Source organism: Crocuta crocuta, unplaced genomic scaffold (assembly GCF_008692635.1).
Source record: "Crocuta crocuta isolate KB4526 unplaced genomic scaffold, BGI_CrCroc_1.0 scaffold978, whole genome shotgun sequence".
NCBI classification, from domain to species: Eukaryota; Metazoa; Chordata; class Mammalia; order Carnivora; family Hyaenidae; genus Crocuta; species Crocuta crocuta.
Window position 1 is genome coordinate 166,687 of NW_027530876.1, and position 5,810 is coordinate 172,496.

At 63.5% G+C, this 5,810-nt stretch overlaps 1 protein-coding gene across 1 annotated transcript in view; it reads left to right on the top strand.

The window, feature by feature from the left end:
* BGN (biglycan) overlaps window positions 1-5,810 on the top strand; it is a 14,663-nt gene that overhangs the window by 3,046 nt on the left and 5,807 nt on the right. The gene's annotated exons all lie outside the window — the stretch shown is intronic.

Consider the following 5,810-nt stretch of genomic DNA (forward strand, 5'->3'; position numbering starts at 1 on the left):
TCCCCCCCCCCCCCCCGCAGATAGTCCCAGCCACAGCCCCAGGGCCTCATCTGCTGAGCCACTGGGTCATTTGTCCTGCATGACCCTAGGGCCCTTCCCTCACCTTCCTTACTCACCTTCCAACACCCCTAATTGTACGAGAGGTCTTCTCACCCCCACCCAAAACACCCTCCCCAACTTCACCCTCCTCATCTGTCACCCCAGTGTGACAGAGCTTGATCTCTGTCCAGAGCTCTCTCCTTCCACGCCTGTTGGCCCCACGGGTGGGAGGGGACACACCGGCACAAGGGCTCGGCTCAAACCGAGGGGCTGGGGATGATGGTGGCTCTCCCAGGGCGCCCTCCTATGAGCCATGCAGTGGGGGAGGAGGGTAAGCAAAGGCTCCCACCAAAGCCAGGGTCCTGGCAGTTCTGGCTCCTCCTGTCAGCTGGCACCTAGGGCAGTCGGTGCCCCTCCCCTCCCTCCTGTCGTCTTCCACTGAGACCCCGGGCCTCACACCTTGATCACCCACAGAACGCCTTCCTTCCGTAAATCCCACCTTAGAGGAGCCAGCAGGCGGCAGGCAGAGGGGGCTGCACTGGGAGAATGGGGAAGGGGGTGTCTGCTCAGTCCTGTCCCCGTTCCCGGGCCTGACGCCCATTAAGGCTAACTGGCCAGCCCCGTGGTCAGGCCCTTCCGTCTTCCAGAGCCGATTTCCCAGTGGCCCCTGGGGTGGGGGTGGGGCCTTCCTGGCCACTTNTCTGGGACTCCAGGCTCCTGGAAGCTGCCTGAGACCCACCCCGTTTGGCTCCCCCTCCCCCCCTCTGCTCTGGGTTGGGGCAGTTGGTGGGGCGGCTGCGGAGGAGGCCTTCTCCCCTGGGGCCCACGAGCCTCAGCTCCCACGGCGGCTTGCAGCATCACTGGGATGACTCACCTGCCTCCTCCCTGTGGTAACACATCTCTCAGTTTTAAGGGGCGGGGGTCTTACCAACCTTCCTTGCACCCAGCTCTCTCAGTCCATGGCATCGGAAAGCCAAAGTCTGCAAACACCAGCCTGGGGCTGACCTGCAGGACTCCGTGTGACTCTAAGCTCACCCCGGTTTCTCTCCCACCACCTGCCCCTTGAGGGTCAGATGGCCAAGGCAGACACGGCAGTCAGAGGCCCGTGTGGCCGCAGGATTGGGAATTTGAGGAACAGACGTGCGACTTCAAGGAGAGGGGCAGAGGGCAGAGAAAGGCTGCTTCTGGTGGCCTTGTCCCAGGAGACTAAAGGCAAATGTGACTTTCATCTTCATGTAGTCTGAGTCCCTGCCTGCCCTTGATTATGGTCCACCAGGACCTTAGAGGCCGCCTGGCTGCAGGGAGGCCTGCACTGGGGGAGCCCTGGGAGGGGCTGCCGGGGACAGAGCCCCTGGCAGAGAGCAGGGAGCCCAATGCAGGAAAGGGGATGCAGGAAACCCTGGGCCCAGGAAGGAAAGGGCCTGACTCAGCCAGGGAGCAAGGCAGGTGAGGCGCCATGCTCTGGGAGCCAGGCTGAGAACATCTCCCCGTGGCGTCTGGTGCCTGCTAGGACCTAAAATGCTCCGGGAAGCTCCCTGGCCTGGCGGCCAAGGGGCTTGATGCTTTTTCCATGGGACATCCCTGTAGGCCTGAAGCCAGCAGAAACAGCAAGGTTGCGATAGGCCTCGTGGGGCGTTGGGGCCAAGGAGGAGGCGCATGGCCCCACAGACAGTGGGAGCTACTGATAGTGGCGGTCAGAGAGCGGCATCATATTGCCAGAGTATTCCTGATGCTAGCAAGGGGGCAAAGGACCCACAGAGCAGAGCCTGGCTTTCCAACAGCATCACCTCCCAGCTCAGGTGAGGGAGCTGACAAGGAATCTTTTCCAGGGCCCCAGAGGCTGGTCCAGCTCCCCCCACAGCACGGGGAGTATAGAGTCTTGTGGCTTTGGGACCTGTGGCAACGTCTGCAATGACCAAGAGCGGGGCCAGACACAGGGGCAGGTAGACAGACGGACAGACAGACAGATAGTAGAGTCCCAGCTCTACCATTTCCTTACTGCGTAGCCTTGGGCAAGAGTTTGGGGCAAACTCTGAGCCTCAGTTTACTTATTCAAGTGGTAAAAACAGTGCTTTCTTCTTTTGGCCATTGGGAGGACTATGTTAAGAAATAATGTGAGTCCCCTACCCTGCCCCTGGGAGGTAATAGCATCCTCCCTCTTCCTCAAAGATTCTAGAATGTGGTGAGGAGGGGATCAGGACTCCCTGTGAGTGGAAGAAGGAGGAAGGACACACAGCTCAGGTGTGAAAAGGCCAGGAAACTCGGGATACCCAGCTGGCCTGGGTCATCTGCTGCCTGACTCCTGGCCAGCAGCTTGACCCTCCCGTTTTCCAGAGGTTTCCTGGCAGGGTGGGGGAGGGGTGGATGGCTCTCCCGAATGCTGTGGCAGAGAGGTCCAGCCTAGCCAGCACCAGCCACCCTACCACCTCCGCGGTAGCAGCGCTCCGCAGCCACTGGGCTGGCTCCCTGCTGGCTTCCTGGGGCCTCTGACCCCCCACATCCAGGTCGAATCTGGACCTGAAGGCTGACAGGGCACAGGACCCAGGTCAGTCCAGTTCCATCGGCAGTGCTGGGGCCATGGCAGGAAGGAGCTGCTTGCCCTATAGCTAGAGGGCATGCGGGGGCAATAGCGAGGGCTCAAGGTGGCCCTGGCACAGCCACAAACGGGGTGGGGTACAGACGTGGGTGGGGTAGGGCTCAGGACCCACTCCTCCCCACTCCAGCTGCCAGCCGCTCACACGGTCACCCCCACACACGTGCGCACGTGTAGGCTGCCCATGGTTGGCACCCAAGTGTAGATTAGATGCTGTCGGGGGGTGAGAGGCCGGATCCTGGGAGGGCAGTGAGGGGTATCTGGGTGTCAGCCTGGGCACCACGCCCACCTGTGCGATACAGCTCTGGACAGTGCCCCTGCCCCTGGCCTGTTGGTTGAAGCCAGGCCCTGAGGACTTTGGTGGACAGAGCGGGGCGGGGCGAAAGGGTACCTTGTGCAGCCCGTCTCCGTCTCAGCCCTCCGCATCCACGTAGTCCTAGGGATGGGGCAGGGCTACGGAGACGGTGGCATGAATGCCGGAGTTCAGGTCGGGTTGCTCGGTGGGGCCAGACACCCTGGGCTGAGGCCTCGGGACAGTGCGCGGCGTCTACGGCTTGGCAGCCGCGGGCCACACATCTGCAAGCAAGCTCACAGGGCATGCCAGACCTTAAGTCCTGCTCCCGCCGCCCTTGGCCTGGCCTGAATGCCTGGCACGGCCCCTCCATGTTCTCAGAGACTGCCAATGCGTCTTGTTTGGCACTGACCTGGAGCAATCCCACTCCGAGGACTGCGCTGGCTTTCAGAGGGCTAGACAAGGAAGGCCCTATTGGTTTGGCCGCACAGGCTCCAGGAAGCCCAGCCTTTTCCCTTGCTCACACCTGTGGGCACTGGGCTGGAGGCCTCACCACCGTTACCATCTCTTTCCTTTGCCCTGAGGGGTGGGGTCTGGTGAGCTCCAAGCACACTTTGATGGCACTCGAGGCTCTCCCTGAAGTCCTTGGGGACACCCCCCCACCCCGGGTTCATTGTCCGGCCAGCCCCCTCCTCCCCATGCAGTTCTACCCGCTGAGTCTCATGCCAGCTCCCAGAGTGGAAATGAGGCCCTGCTGGGAAGCCTGCCCAGCCCCCACCCTGCCAGCCTGTCCATTGCCTGGGCCCGGCCAAGAGTGGGTGGGGGAGAACCGGCCAAGCCTCGTTCTCGGCGTCTGTCACAGAGCCCTGCTGTAGGACCTCCAAACCCTTGGCCTCAGCCCCTCCCCCCAGGAGTGAGCCTGCGCCGGAGGCAAGGGCCCCTCCCTCAGCCTCTCTGTGGCCCCCAGATGCTGCCACGTCAAGCACGGCTGGTTTGAGCTGATTTATCTCCTCTAGAGCCCCCATTCCCCCAGGATAGGTCCCATGAGCCCACTCGGAGCCGGGGTGGTCAGTCCCACCCCGGTGGGCCTTCCCAGTGCCTGCCCATCCTCTACCCTGGATGGAGGCAGCCACGGGGACAGAGGCTCCCTGTGGAGACCCCCCAGCCCTTCTCAGCCCCAGCAGGCGAGAAGAGGCCTGTTTTTGCCCACTTCGCCCCGCAGCCTCCCCTGGACCTGGCCACACCACCCCAACCACCCCCACCTGTCCCGGTGGACTGTGGATCCCAAACCTTCCAAGGCTCCCACTGGGCGTTCCAACCCTGACTCATCCCCCCTGTGAGGTAGCGGCTTTGGCAGGGGTGCCAGGCAAGAGGGGAGCCGTCTCCTCCCTCTCTCCCATTCCATCCTGCTCTGCTGCCTCCATCCTCCCCTTCCTGTTCTCTCCTACCACTCCCCCTCCTCCCAGCCCCGGGCATCCACTGGCTCTCGGGCAAGGGCCCCCCGCAGCGGCAGCAGGCACTCGAGGCCTTGGCCTGCCCTGCTCTGTCCCGGAGACTGCAGGATCAGGGCAAGAAGGCGGGACACACTGTCCAGGTAGGCAAGCACAGGGCCTTCTCCCGACTCAGCTCCGTGACCTTCCGGGGGCTCCCCTGGGTCCTGCTCGGCCAGCCTGGGCTAGCAGGACCTGGGGTGTGATCATGGGATGTTGAGGCTCAAAGGAGCCAGGGGGACTGGGTGCTCCCCCAACATGGGGGACCGTCACTCTGCTGTGTGACCTGGGACAGGCAAGCAGCTTCTCTGAGCTTGTCACTGGGGACCAGGCACTCAGGAGGGCTGCGGGGACCTGCTGCGGGTGCTCCAGGGCTGACTGTCGGGCTGAGTGCCCTGAACCATGTTCTGGGTCTGTGACCTGTGCCTGCAAGCACACTGCAGCCCTGGCTGCCAGAAAGGTGGTGCCATTCTCTCCCACTCTGTCCTCGGGGATGGTGGGAGCCAAGGCACACTCTACGACCCACTTGGGGGTTGCCTGAGGAGTGTGGAAGAGGGTGGCGAGACGGGGGTCAATAGAAACCTGGGACATAGAGCAGCTGTGGCCAGACCTGGAGGTGGCCCCTGGCCCACTGGTGGGAGGAGTCCATGGGTGGCCTGCAGCCGCCAGCCCAGCCCCACGCCGGCCCGGCTTGCCCAGGGAAGGGGCAGCCAGGGCCACGCCACTCAGGTGCTGGCCTAGAGTATGCGGAGCCCTCCACTCCCCAAGGGCTCCTCCCACATTTGCAGCCAACAGTGAGGCTCAGGGGTCACCCAGACCCACTGAAGCCCCTAACAGCCCCTCCCCCATCCAAAAGGGGCCCGAAGTGAGGAGGGTCTCGCTGGGGTGGGGCCCAATGTGGGTCTACAGGAAGCCCCTGGAACCCAGCCAGGCTCACTGCCCACAGATGCGCCCAGGGCAACCCCAGACACCAGAGCCCGCGAGGGAAGCACTTATGCCTGTTTAACAAATGGGGGAAGTGAGCCTGGCTGGGACTTTCCTGGGAAATCGGAATTGGTGAGGGTGGTGGGAGAGGCAGGGGCTCCGGCCTTTTCCTGTACAGGAGCTTCTAGATGGGAGAGGGAAGGAGGTAGGTAAATATGGGCACCCGGGGCAGGTTCGGGCAGAGGGCAGCTTCCCCCTCACGCCCACCCCGCTGCCTGGCCTGGGGGAGCCTTCAGACAAGCCTGATCCTGCCTGCCACCCCGGCGGCAGCGTGCTCCCCTCTGGTGGCCTCTCCAGGGGGCTGGGCCACAGGCAGAAGGAAGGCAGGAGCAGATGCGGGAGCCCTGGGGCTCTGCAGGCCAAGCCAGGGGAAGGCTTGGGGGCCAGGGGAGGGTGCTGGGGCCCCGGGGAA